Genomic DNA, 14,135 nt, shown 5'->3' with positions numbered 1-14,135 from the left:
GCCTGCTTGAAGAGGTTTCTTTTACTGATTTGAATGTTGCCAGCTGATTGCCTTCAGTGTTCTTCATTTTAACTGAATGTAGCAATAAAGGGAAAACTTACATCTGCGTCCATTAAACTATTCTTTCTCCTTAACTGAAGCCTGCCAGGTTTCCAAGAGAAAAGTAAACACTCAGTGTCGACATACAGTTAAATCAATCTCCCAGCCCAATCCATTGCACACTAATCTACGTTTCTGTTTAAACCAAGCAAGCTCTCCTCCTTTTGAGTGTTTATATATACCGTTAGCGCCTTTCTTGACTATAATGCTTGGAACAATTTTAATCATAAATGGGCTTCCTAGAACAATTTTCCACATTTGTGGTCATTTTTCATCTTCAGACCAATGTGGCTTGTGATGGAGAATGAGCCTAAGGGGCAAACAACAGTACACTCATAAACGTGAGTTCATGGGCTTTGATGAACTTGGCCTCTCTAGTCTGAAACTATGCTGAAAAGTGTGCTCCAGCGCTATAGTCAATGTCTGTCTTTTTGGTTAGGGATCCATTGGGGGGAGGAGGGGGAGATTTCTTAGAGAAGGTATGAAACAAATGATGTCCTAGAGTAGGGGTTCCTAACCTTTTTCGGTCCGCATACCCTCTTGGCTTTTAGTAAACCTTCCTATGCCCCCTATTCAATATGAAATGAAATAAATTTTAGACTCTAGAATCCACAACTTTTTTCACTAACACTACTACTTTTGGAATATTTCAATTAGGATAATCTAGTTATTTACCAAATATTCCCTGTACCCCCTTGACAAGCTTCTCGTACCCCCTTGGGGTACGCATACCCCAGGTTGGGAACCCCTCTCCTAGAGCAATGCAAACAGCAATAGGATATCTCATTTAAAAGAATCAATCTTATTTCTACACCTTGTGCTATTTCCGTAATTTATTATGCATTGTATGCTGCTCCAAGGGTGCAAACCCTACTACAGCCCAGATGAGCTGGGTAGCAGAAAACTAGCATTGGTGAGAAGTTCAGCTGTTCTTCCAATACTTATCTTGGATATTGGCTAAGAATGCAAAATGATATCCAAGGATTTGTCCAGGAACCTGCTAAAACCCTTAATAGTCCCTACTTCCACAACATCCATACCACCCCACTTATTGGTCCTCATGGACCTTCATGACAACTTGTACAGAACTCTCACTAATTTCATTTCAGCACCTAACAGAGATGTCAGAAGCAAAAAGGAACCCAAAGAAGGTTTGCTGATGGCCTTTCATCATAATAGATATCAACATGTAGAGGCAGAATTTCTGCCTTGCAAACCCAGAAAAAGAGTTGAAAATGGGGGGAAAATATGAAATTCTGGAGAAAGAATCTCATTTGTTAGATTTACTCTGAGCAGAGAGAAACAGGGTGCCCTGGAAGGAAGCAGCTAATGTTTGAAGAACCAGGTGTCAATAAATCAAACCCTGCCTAGCCATCTAGTTAAGAGTTCTCCCTCCCTCCCCCCCACAAGAATCTACAGCATGTCTAGGATTCTCTTCACAGAACACTAGAACTGGAAGGAACCTTGAGAGGTCATCGAGTCCAGTCCCCTGCCCTCATGGCAGAACCCAGTACTGTCTAGACCATCCCTGATAGATGTTTATCTAACCTGCTCTTAAATATCTCCGGAGACAGAAATTCCATAACCTCCCTGGACAACTTATTCCAGTGTTTAACCAACATGACAGTTAGGAAGTTTTTCCTAATGTCTAACCTAAACCTTCCTTGCTGCAGATTAAGCCCATTGCTTCTTAGAGGCTAAGGAAAACAATTTTTCTCCCTCCTCCTTGTGACACCCTTTTAGATTCCTGAAAATTGAACTTAAATCATTCTTGTTGCTCTTCTCTGGACCTTCTCCAATTTCTCCACATCTTTATTGAAATGTGGTGCCCAGAACTGGACACAATACTCCAATTGAGGCCTAATCAGCACAGAGCTGAAAATCTAAGTTGTACAGTGAAATGCTCTTATTGCAAACAGAGGAAAATCAATTATTTGAACTTTTGCACTTAATTCAGTTTCTCCCTTATGTTACGGGACTTGTAATACCCAGAACTGTGGAAAGGAAGGTAGATTCTATGGGGGAAATATTTTTAAAAGAAAGAGAGATGTTAAGTTTGTGCTTAAGTGAATTATTACACATTTTATAACTGAAATTCTTTGATAACTGCCAGATACTTGAATAGGACATAAGGGTGCTCAACTGACCCACTTCAGTTTTAAACAATAGCAAACCCCTTATAATTAAATATTTTTGACATGTCATCTGTGAATTTATTGGATGTTTCTACATATTGAAAATAGAATTGCTAATCACTACAAGAAGAAAGGTCTCTACTATATGCCCAATCCAGTTCTCGCCTTATGAAAGAGAATTGCAGAGCCCAAACAAGGTCTCTAAAAGGGTTGATTAATTGCATGTGCCGCTAAATTCTCATCCAGCCTTCTTTGATGGATACAAAATATTTATAGTCAAAGCACATACTTTTCTTTCACACATATTTAATTCATAAACAATAAACTTGGCCAAATGTGGAGAACTGAAGTGAAGTTTGACTCTGAATAATTTTTTAATAAAAATGACATTTTGTTACTCAAGAGATCAGTGCTCAGAACCACATCTGCTTGATTTTTGGCACTGACCTTGCAATAAGCAATATGTGATGGCACCTGCTTATCTGCACAGTGATCCACTGACTTTTGCTGGGGCTCCACAAGGATGCATTTGTGTGGGCACTTGGAACTTACTTCAGAATAAAAATTTATGTGAGTAAATTGTAATAGCTTTTTGCTTCTTTTGTCCTTGGGGAAACAATACAATTGACAGAGAGACGGCTGCTGTTCCTTTATCAACAGAACCACATGCTAAATTGTAACCAGCCACATTTGTGCAATTTCCATTGAATTAAGTTCCAGAGATGTGGCTGAGGATAAAATATGATTTATGCAGCCCTTATGATGTATAATGATGCATGAAAAGGAACGTACCTAGCTTGACGTGCCCAAGTAATTGTCTATCCTACAGACTCTACAGCAGCACAACTATGGTGCTGTAGCTAGTACAATAGCCTAGTTGTTTCCTGTAGGGACAGAAGAGGGTTTTCTGGTTGCTATAGGCAATCCACTTCCCCAGGTGCCATATTTCTTTTCCATCGGCCTAGCCAACTCTACTTAGACTATTCGTTTGGCACACCGATGGTGCTCAGGGATGTAACTATGTAGAGAGCCCTGCATGGATACAAAATTTGTATCCTTTTCTGCATCTGTATCTGCAAAAATGAACGGAGGATATTCACAGCCATATCAGCGTATGCAGATACCTGTGGCTATAAAGCAAATATCTGCAGGGCTCTAGTTATCCATATCTAAATTCTAAGTGTAGACTAAGCCTAAGTTTTTGTTTTCAGAATTGGAGTGAGAGAACCATGTTTTTACTTGTAAATTGAGCTCATTAGATCCAGAAGCCACTCAGGCTAAGTCTACACTGTACAGTTTTCCCAGAAAAACAGAGGGTTTTCCAGAAAAACTACACTAACTTTCACACTGCAATTGTGTTCTTCCGGCAGAAAGTCAGAAGAACACAGGGTTTTTTCTGAAAGCAGTAAACCTCTTTCTACAAGGAAGAAGCCTTTTTCTGAAAGAGCTCTTTCGGAAAAGGCGTGTGTGGACAGGAAAGAGGGTTGTTTTTTTTCCACAAGAGACAAAAAACACAGGTGCCCTGGTGGCCACTCAATCCGTAGTAATCACAACTTAAATGCGAAATAGCCTCCAATAAATTTTGATGCTATTTTTTGAAAAAGAAGATCGCTTTTTCAATGCGCTTCTGCTGTGTGGACGCTCTCTTTCAAAAGAAATTTTTCCAGAAAACCTTCTTCCGAAAGAAGCCTGCAGTCTAGACGTAGCTTCAGAGAAAAGAACTATAGAACCCCACAAAGCCATTGTTAAAAATACATTTCAGATTTGTCCTTTAGGCAGAAATATACATTATCTGAGCAGTATAGTTTTAAGAAAAGGCAATCATTATTATTCAATGACATTTACCATTTGTAAATTCATAAATATTTCCCTTGGATCAGGTCTTAATTTTAGCTCAATGTAGTCTGAAAGTTTGTCTCTTTCACTAGCAAATGTTGGTCCAATAAAAGATAATACCTCATCCTCGTCTCTCTAATATACATAGCTGGCTTTTTGGGGAACTTGGCTGTGGTTTTCATTTCTTGCATATCTTCAACTAGAGTGGTCCAACAATCAAAACAAGCTTTCAAAAGCAGGACATCCTACTCATGGGCTGTTTTCCCCTTCACCTTTCAATTGAGAAAAATTGCCATATAATTACTACCATGTAGAAGATTTACAGACCAGGCATCAGGAAGCATGGTAGCAAGTGGTGGAATATATTCGGATTACACAGACTTATTAAATTACTGACAGTCAAAAAGTGAACATATATTAAATATTCTTTCTGATAAGATTTTCCTTTGACAACATTAGAGGGAGAATTAAAAGTAAAGGCATGCTACAAAGAACACTGTAGATAAAATAGCAAAGTGTCCTTCAGCTTCAGTGTTTTTGTGTGTTTCACTCTGGAAAACAAGTTTCTGTAAAAATGCCTGGGTTCATTTATTCTGTTGGCTGGGTTGATTGTGATAAAGGTTTATATATCAAAAGTCAGAACACCAGATTATGATAAAGTGCAGAATGAGTTCTGTGGTAGCGATGTGAAAGACTAGCCATCTAGTCACTTTCCCTCCGCCCCACCACTTGCTGCCTCTATCAGAAAGAGTCAGCAAGGTGGAGGAAAAAAGGAGAAGGAACTTCAAAGCGGCAGCACTACATGGAGCCTGGGGTCAGACACAGTGCGGCCGCTTTGAAACGCCACGTGGAGCCCTGGGCCAGCTGGGGTGTTCCCAGGCTGCATCTGGCATTTCAAAGCGGTAGTGTTGCATGGAGCCCAGGATAAGCTGGAGACTCCCCTGATGACGCCGGGCTCTATTCAGCACTGCCGCTTTGAAATGCTGCGAGGATCCTGAGCCCAGAGTCCATGCGGCGCCCTTATCATCAACTAATCAAATAGTCGATGCAAAATGCATTGACTATTTCATTAGTCAATTACTCTCAATTTAACATCCCTATTCTGTGGTCTGCATGTGATAAGTAATCTTTATAGGGAAATCAGTTGTATTGCTAGTTATCCAACACTTGACTAAGGTTTTTAAGATGTTCTCAGAGAAGCCTATTCCAAAGGAATGTTTTCATAAAGTTATATGCAAATTGTCAATGCTTCTGAATAAGTGGGCTTAGGTGGGCAGTAATAATAAATGGACACCATTACTGAAAAGAGAAAGAGGATACAGTATAGTGACCCAGAATTCTTTCCTCTTTAGCTAGTAGAAAACACATGTAATCAAGGAAATTGCATGAATGAGGATGCTTTTGTTTGAAGGTAAAGTAATCCACCCTCACTGCCCATCCACGAGCTGTTTTACAAAGTGACAGTGATAGTCTCAATGTAGGTTGTAGTGGAAGAATACAAAGCAGTCTGAATAGAGGACACTTCAGGTCAGTGCAAGGCATAACAAGCTTGTGTGACAAAGGATACTTAATTCTGCCCAGAGAGTCTATGAGAGAGATACAGTAATGAAAAAAAAATCAAGGAAAGAGATATAGTTGAATAAATACTTGTAACAACTGAAATTATCTATTCTGACTGATAGGAAGAAACAGAAAAAGCTATGGCCTAGTTCATGGATGTATGGCAAACTTCCCATCCATCTGCAACTCTAATTGGATTACAGGGACTGGATGATGAATGCTCTAGTTGTTCATCTGGTTAGTAGGCAAAGGCTGTAACAGCAGCTGTAATTTATAGATGAGTATGCTTTCTGTCAGTTGGGGAAAAACATGAATAGTATATATGAATGCTATACAGAAATGCAAGTAAAAGGAACGTATTGGAAAAAAGCAGCCTTTTGGCATCTTAAATTATATTCTTTAATTAAAAGATCCATTGTATGAAGGGTCTGGAAGGAATTTTTCACCAGGTCAGGTTGATAGTGACTTTGTTTTACCATTGAATTTTTGTTGTTTTGTTTTTTCCTTTGCTCTGCCATGTGGACATGGGTTACTTGGTAGGTATATCTGAGTCATCCTTTTTGATTACCGTCAGTCAGCTCAGCAGCAAAAACAATGCTGAATGAAGGCTTTCCACCACTTTCTGTCTTGTACCAGCTTCATCCAGCTTTACATTTTTTGTTGTTCTATGCCATTACTCACCCTGTCTATCCAACACATCCTTGGTCTCCTTTTTCTTGTTCCTGGCACTCTGGTATGCATTGCCATGTATAATATTCTTTCATGGCCCATCCTTAACGTGTGTTCAAACTATCACAGTGGTCTCTCTCAAATTTTCTGTAACAGCATTATTTATTGCCCTAACTGTGTTCCTGTCACTTTTTGTTATTTTCTGGAGTCTTGAAACTCTGTTTTCCCTTCAGTGAGTTCATTTTTGCAGTCAGCTTTCCTCACATTACATACAACAATAGCAGCACAACATTTGCCTCATAGACAGCAATCTTTAGTTTTTACCTAAATGTTTTTAGTTTGTCAGCTATTGCCATATTTTCCAAAAGTAGTAGCGGGTAGTCTGATTTATTTTATGTCATTGTCACAAATTCCAATTCTTTAATACTAATTCTGCAAGGTACACACACTTTTCCATTACTCTAGTTCTTCATCTCCAACTTTTGGTTTTTATCTCGTCTTCCAATTGTTGTCAATAGTCTTCTCCATCTAGATCTCCAGTCCAAATTTTCTGCTTTCCTGGTCTATCTTGTCAGTTATTTGCTGCAGATCCTCTTTGGTCAAGGCTATGAGGTTAATATCAGCTGTAAGTTTTAAGGTTATTCACTATCCTCCCACATAACATTACAAATTTTAATTTCATCTGGGCACTAAAGATACTGTGAGGTGTAACCCTCAGCAGATTAGAAGTGACTACAGGGCACTGGGAATAGGGGTGAAGGAGACAGATTAATCCTGGAGGTAAAAGACGGCTAAGACTATGATTTTGCCTGGAAGGCTTTGGCTTCCTTGACCATGGGATACCGCTCCAGGAAGAAGGACTGCTAAGCAGAGATGAGATCCACCTATTAAGAAGGGGGAAAAGCATATTTGGATACCGACTAGCTAACCCGGTGAGGAGGGATTTAAACTAGGTTTGAAGGGGGCAGTTGATCAAAGCTCAAAGGTAAGTCAAAAAAATGAAGACTCAGGAGGAAAGTCAGAAATTGGGGGCAGCATGGGCTGTTATAGCAGAGATAAAGGAGAAACAAAGCAGAACGGAGAAGAGGGGGTGAAATCATATCCGGTTCCTAGATGTCTGTATGCTAATGCGAAAAGTATAAGCAGGAAGAGCTCGTAATGCTACTAAATAATCATAACTATGACATAGTTGGCATCACAGAGACTTGCTGGGATAATACATGTCTGGACCATTGGTATAGAAGGGTATAGTTTATTCAGAAAGGACAGGTAGAGAAATAAGGGAGGAGGTTTAGCCTTGTAAGGTAGAAATGAATATGTAAAAGAAATGCAAATGTATAATATCCTGATGATGTAAAACGTACCATGTGAACCTCTGTATAGTGTTCAGGGCTGATGATTTTTCAAATGTAAAGGTTAACTCGTTTATGTTAAATACCTGTAAACTTAAGATTTTATGAAATTCTGCAATCTTACAAAATGGAGTCTGAAACTCCATTTTGTATTTAGACATTCTCTCTGGTGTCATCCATTTGAGTTATACATTCTGACACGTCCACAGGTGGCTGTTAGGATTTAAAAACTCACTCACCTGTTATAATTTGCATAAGTCATGAATATGTATGAGCATTCTAAGCCAACCAATCAGTTTAAACCACGCTGTAAAAGCATCCTGGTTCAGCCAATCATTTTGAAATAAAGCATTTATGCATATGCATGAGCAGAAGCTATAAAAGCTCTTGCTGCGCATCAGTTCGTTCTGGTCCTCGGGCTTACGCATAGGAGCGAATGCTGGTATGAGAGAGGTCCTGTAAAGTATTCTTTTAGAGAAGCTGACGGAAGATCATGCTTCCTATTTTTAAGTTAATATAGTTCTTTTTAGAGGTAGGCTGACGGAAGGTCAGACCTCCTCTTTCTTTAGGTTTGGTGTAGTTAGAATAGTATTTTAGATAGATTAGATACCGTTGTCGAGTTTGTCCGGCAGGCTGCGTCAGTGGATGCATATTGGCCGTCGTCAAGTTTGTTCGGCGGGCGCGTCGCGGTTTAGTTAAGGTTTTATCTTTAGGTTAGGATTAGGCTAGGTAGAGCAGAATCTAGCATCCATCGCCTGTTCCAGAGGCGCCGAAGAGCCTGAAGAATCGCGCTTCGCGGAAGGTGAAGTCAGCAATTCTACTCAGCTCTTTGTGGGACTCCTGGCTGTTCCTCTCTTGAGGTCCAGAAGGACTGACGGATCGAGGTCGCCAGCTTCGACCCTGAGACAGCCGACAAGGGACACCTGGAGTTCCTCTCCTATGGCTTGACATTAGCCAAGGGATTGAAGGTCGCCAGCGCCCCATCAATCGCCCTGCGTCGAGAACTCTGTAGTAGGTATAGGGACATGAAGGGACCTCCCCGTCATATCCATGTAATTTAACAAGGGACCGCCCCTTATATGTCAAGTAGAGGTATTGTAATCTAAATTTTATGTTAAAATATAGTCCTGTGGTTGTTAGTTTGTTAGTTTGAACCCACGTCTAAAGTGTTTATTTACGCGTCCTTTCCCTGGGAAGTGATATTTCACCCGGTGATTAGATACGGTAAGAGGGTCCCATCCTGAAATACCATTCCTAAGCAGATGAGTTGGGTTATTCAATAACTCTCTGGGAAGTGTCCTTAAACACCTTTGACCTTCCTCATTCTGTTCGATAGACAGGTAACAGCCTTATATATTAAAAATGCAAACACTTGGACTTATGTTACAATGGAAATAGGAGACAGACTTTCTAAAAGTCCCTGGGTAACGATAAAGGGAAAAAAACAAGGATGATGTCATGGTAGCAGTTTACCGCAGACCACCTAACTAGTTTAAAAAAAAAAAAAAAGATTAGGCTTTTTTAAACAACTTTAACAAAATCATCCAAAGCATAGGACTTGGTGTGATGGGGGACTTCGAGTATCCAAACATCTATTGGAAAAATAACACAGCACGGCACAGGCACTTCAGGAGTCACAGCTAAATATGAGACAACAGTGCAACACTGTTGCGAAAAAAAAGGGGCAAACATTCTAGGATATATTAACAGGAATGTTGTAAGCAAGACATGAGAAATAACCCTTCTTCTCTACTCTGCACTGCTTAGGCCTCAACAGGATTACTGTGTCCAATTCTGGATGCCACATTTCAGGAAAGATGTGGACAAATTGGAGAATGTCTAGAGAAGAACAACAAAAGTGATTAAAGGTCTAGAAAGCGAGAATTCGTTTTGTTTAGTCTGGAAAAGAGAAGACCAAGAGGGGACGTAACAGCTTTCAAGTACCTAAAAAACTGTTATGAGGAGATAGAAAAATTGTTCTTTCTAATCTCTGAGGATAGGACAAGAAGCAATGGGCTTAAATTGCAGCAAGGAAGGTTTAGGTTGGATATTAGGAAAAGCTTCCTGTCAGGGTAGTTAAAGGCTGGAATAAATTGCTTATGGAGGCTGTGGAATCTCCATCAGTGGAAGTTTGTAAGATCAAGTTAGACAAACAACTCTCAGGGGTGGTATAGAGAATACAGGCAGTCCCCGGGTTACGTACAAGATAGGGACTGTAGGTTTGTTCTTAAGTTGAATTTGTATGTAAGTCGGAACTGGTACATATTGTAGGGGAAACTCTAGCCAAACATTTCTCCACAGCTCAGTTTTATTCTCCCACACCTCACTTCCCTCAGTCCTTTATTCTCAAGCTGAGGTGTCTGCTGAGAAAAGCCATTCTGCGTCTCCCTAGTCTACTGGGTGGGGCGCCAGCTTCGCGTCTCCCTGGTCTGCTAGGGGGAAAAGCAGCTAGTGCAGGGTTGCCTCACCCCGTTTGTAAGTAGGGATCCGATGTAAGTCGGATCCATGTAACCCGGGGACTGCCTGTACTTAGTCTTTGCTATGCAGGAAACTGAACTAAATGACCTCTCCATGTGCCTTCCAGTCATGTGATTCTATGAGCTTTCAGTGTCATTGCCATTACTGTTTCCAATACCAATCTGAAGTAATCAGTGTGCTTCCTTGTCTCGTTAGGGGCACCATTTAGAGAGGGGGTGGAGAAACTGTAGCCCTCCCCCCAAGTTTTGTACTAGGGGTCCACTCACCTTAGCCCCAGATGGAGCTTTAACCTACACCTCACCCTAAGTGTAATGAACTCTGAAGCTGGGAGCAGCACAGTCTTTGGGTCAGGGAGTTTGTTTATAAAGAGAAAGAAGATGATTAAGATAACAAAAGGATCCTTGAAAGCATTATCAGTGTACTCTAGTCCAGTGGTTCTCAAACTTTTTGGGCTCTGGAGCCCTTTACATGCTTAAAAATGTATGTGGAGCCCCAGCGATGTGTGTTGAGTTTGAGGCGATTCTCAGTTATGCTTTTGAAGGCTTTCCAGTTTGTCAACCTCACAGAACCCCTGGAGATGTCTCGTGGAGCCCCTGGGGCTCCGCGAAGCAGTTTGAGAAACACTGCTCTAGTCAAAAGACAGGAAACAAAGGATGAGAATAAATGGTGAGAATGCAGAGAAGTAAATAGTGGTGTCCCTCTGCCATCTGTACTGGGAACCAGTGCTGTTCAACACATTCATAAATGAACTGGAAAAGCGTAAACAGTCAGCTGGCCTAATACAAAATACATTCAAGACAGTTAAGTCCACAGCAGATTGAAGAGTTACACACGAATGTCACAAAACTGGGCAACACAACAACAGATAAAATTTCATGTTGATAAATGCAGAGAAATGGGCACATTGCAAAATATATTCTCAAATATACAAACAAAATGATGCAGTCTTGGAGTCATTGTGGATAGTTTTCTGAAAATATTTGTTCCATGTCTAGTGACAACAACAACAACAACAACAAAAACCTAACAGAATATTGAGATTATTTAGGAACAGGATAGATAAAACAGAAAATATCATATTGCCTCAGTATAAATCCATTGTACGCCTACATATTGAATACTGTGTAAAGATTTCATCACTCTATCTCAAAGATATATTGGATTTAGAAAAGGACAACCAAAATTATTAGGGGAACTAAACACATTCCATGTGAGGAGAGATTAAAACGAGTAGGATTCTTCAGTTTGGAAAAGAGATGATTAAGGGAGAGATCTGACAGAAGTCTATAAAATCATGAATTATGTGGAAAACTGAATAAGGAAGTGTTATTTAGTGCTTCAAATAACACAAGAACTAAGAATCACCCAATGAAATTAATAGGCATCAAATTTAAAACAAACAAAATAAAGAATTTCTGTACAATCTGAAGCTGTTGTGAAGGCCAAGAATATAACAGGGTTCAGAAAACAAGCAGCTGAGTTCATGGAGAATGGTTATTAGTCAAAGTGGGCAGAGATCCAACACTATGTTCTGCATGTCCCTCACCTCTCTTTGCCAGAAACGGGTGATGTGATGAATCACGCAGTGACTATGTGTTGTGTTTGATTCCCTCTGAAGCGCAGCTGGAATTTGCCACTGTCAGAAAACAGAATACTTTAATAGGATACTAGATGGACCTCTGGTCTTACCCATATGGCCATTCTGATATTCTTACATAGAAACCAAATGTATCTGCCCTTGCTGTACCCCGTAGGGATGTGAACACGGGATGCTTAACAGGTGATACTTACTGGGTAATGATTAACTGTTATCCAGGAGCAGCCCATCACGGATGGAGAGCTACTCTAGCCACTAGGGATGTTAAATTTAGATTAATTAACGAACTGAATAGTTGATGGAATTTCCATCCCTGCTGGGCTCTGCTACAGTCCAAAAATGGAAGCCCCTCAGGGAGCGCAGGGCCAGCAGGGGACTGGCCCCATACTCTCTATGGTGCCTGAGCCTTTGAAATGTACAAGCACACTGGCGGGGCTCTAGTACTTTTGAAAAGTACATGTCTATACTGCACCCTTCTTCCACAAAAGCTTATGCAAATAAAGCACAGAGTAGAATATCACCACACTTCATTCGCATAATTAATTAGCAGCTGTTTTTGCGCAAGAGGCTTTTGCACAGAAAGGAGCTGTGCAGACGGCTCCCTTTTGTGCAAAAACCCCCTCTTGCGCAAGAGCCATTATTCGTGCAAAAATGGCTGCTAATTGATTACGCAAATGAAGCGTGGTGATATTCCACTCTGCACTTCATTTGCATAAGCTTGTGTGGAAGAAGCCTGCAGTATAGACGCAGCCAAAGGCAGAAGCCACTGGGGGACTCCTGCTGGCCCCACGCTCCCTGCCACGCCTCAGCTCAGTGGGGCTCTTGTACATTTCAAAAGGAAGCCCCGCAGGAAGCGCAGGACCAGCCAAGACTCCCTGCTGGCCCCACGCTCCCTGCGGTGCCTGCCAGGACTCTTGTATGTTTCAAAGGCAAAAGTCCTGCAGGGAGGGTGGGGCCGGTGGGGGACTCCCCAGTGTCCCCACACTCCCTGCAGCGCTTCAGTCTTTGAAATGTACACGCAAGGGGGGAGCAGGAGCCAGTGCTGGGGGCAGCAGGCTTAAAAGCCAGTTTTCTCCAGCACCGTCTCTGCTGGGGGCAAGAGGTAAGAGGCACAGCAGGAAACTGTGTGAATGGAGACTGACGCAGTCTCCACTCCCGCTGCTTCTGCTGTGATTCTGCTTTTGAAATGTACAAGCGCCCAGTGGTGGAGACGGTGCTGGGGGGAAACCGGCTTTTAATCCTGCCAGCACCGGCTCCTGCCTCCCTCTTGCTGCCTTTCTCCAATAGACATCAAGGGGGAGAGAAGTGACTATTCAGATTGCTAGTTGACTATCTGATAATCTTATGCTTATTGGAAAGTGGACTAGTCGCTTATATCCCAACTAGCCACATGGGAATGCTGGCTCCCAGCCCATGCAGGCTGGTAGTTGGCAGCCTTGCGGGAGGGGAGAGGTGCCCAGAAGTGGCAGCAAGGGTGGGGAAGGCTCCCAGCTTGTGAGCCCACGTGAGCTGCAGCCCAATGTGGGGTCGGAAGAAGCCAGGCTGGAGCAGCCCCTGCCCACAGTGTGGTGCTCCAGCCCCTTCCCGTTTATTCAGTTTAACCAGTTAAAATTTAACATTTAACTAGTTAAATGTTAAACGGCATTTTACATCCCACTAAACCCCACTCCTCCAAAATCTCAGATGGAACCCTGGAGTTCTGATAAGGTCTCTCTCTCCGCAGAGATAGTAACAAAGTAAGCACGTATATTACATTTTTAAACTAACAGTATTCCTTACGTGACTTTTTAAGGTGACAAATCTGAAGAACTGTCCCAGATTGATGTGTCATTAGAGGAGGCTTTGGAACAAATCGGTAAACTTAACAGTAATAAGTCACCAGGACCAGATGGCATTCACCCAAGAGTTCAGAAAAAACTCAAATGTGAAGTAGTAGAATTACTAACCGTGGTTTGTAGCCTATCCTTTAAACCCCCTTCTGTACCAAATGACTGGAGAATAAAAAATAAGTTTTCAAAAAGGGCTCCAGAGGTGATCTTGGCAATTACAGGCCAGTAAGTCTAACTTTAGTACTGGGCAAACTGGTTTAAACCACAGTAAATAACAGAATTATCAGACCCATAGATGAACATAATTTGTTGGGGAAGAGTCATGGTTTTTGTAATGGGAAATTATATCTAACCAACCTACTAGAATTTGAGGCTGTCAATAAGCATGTGGACAAGAGGGGTCCAGTGGATATAGTGTACTTAGATTTCCAGAAAGCCTTTGACAAGATCCCTCACCAAAGGCTCTTAAGCAAAGTAAGCTGTCATGGGATAAGAGGGAAGATCCTCTCATGGACTGATAACTGGTTAAATGATAGGAAACAAAGGATAGGAATAAATGGTCAGTTTTCAAAATGAAGAG

General features: G+C 41.4%; 1 protein-coding gene across 1 annotated transcript in view; it reads right to left on the bottom strand.

The window, feature by feature from the left end:
• AK5 (adenylate kinase 5) overlaps positions 1–14,135 on the bottom strand; it is a 167,084-nt gene that overhangs the window by 89,207 nt on the left and 63,742 nt on the right. The gene's annotated exons all lie outside the window — the stretch shown is intronic.

The sequence above is a fragment of the Pelodiscus sinensis genome, chromosome 9 (genome assembly GCF_052426305.1).
Source record: "Pelodiscus sinensis isolate ZL-2025 chromosome 9, ASM5242630v1, whole genome shotgun sequence".
Taxonomy (NCBI): domain Eukaryota; kingdom Metazoa; phylum Chordata; order Testudines; family Trionychidae; genus Pelodiscus; species Pelodiscus sinensis.
This window is presented reverse-complemented; position numbering and strand designations above follow the sequence as displayed.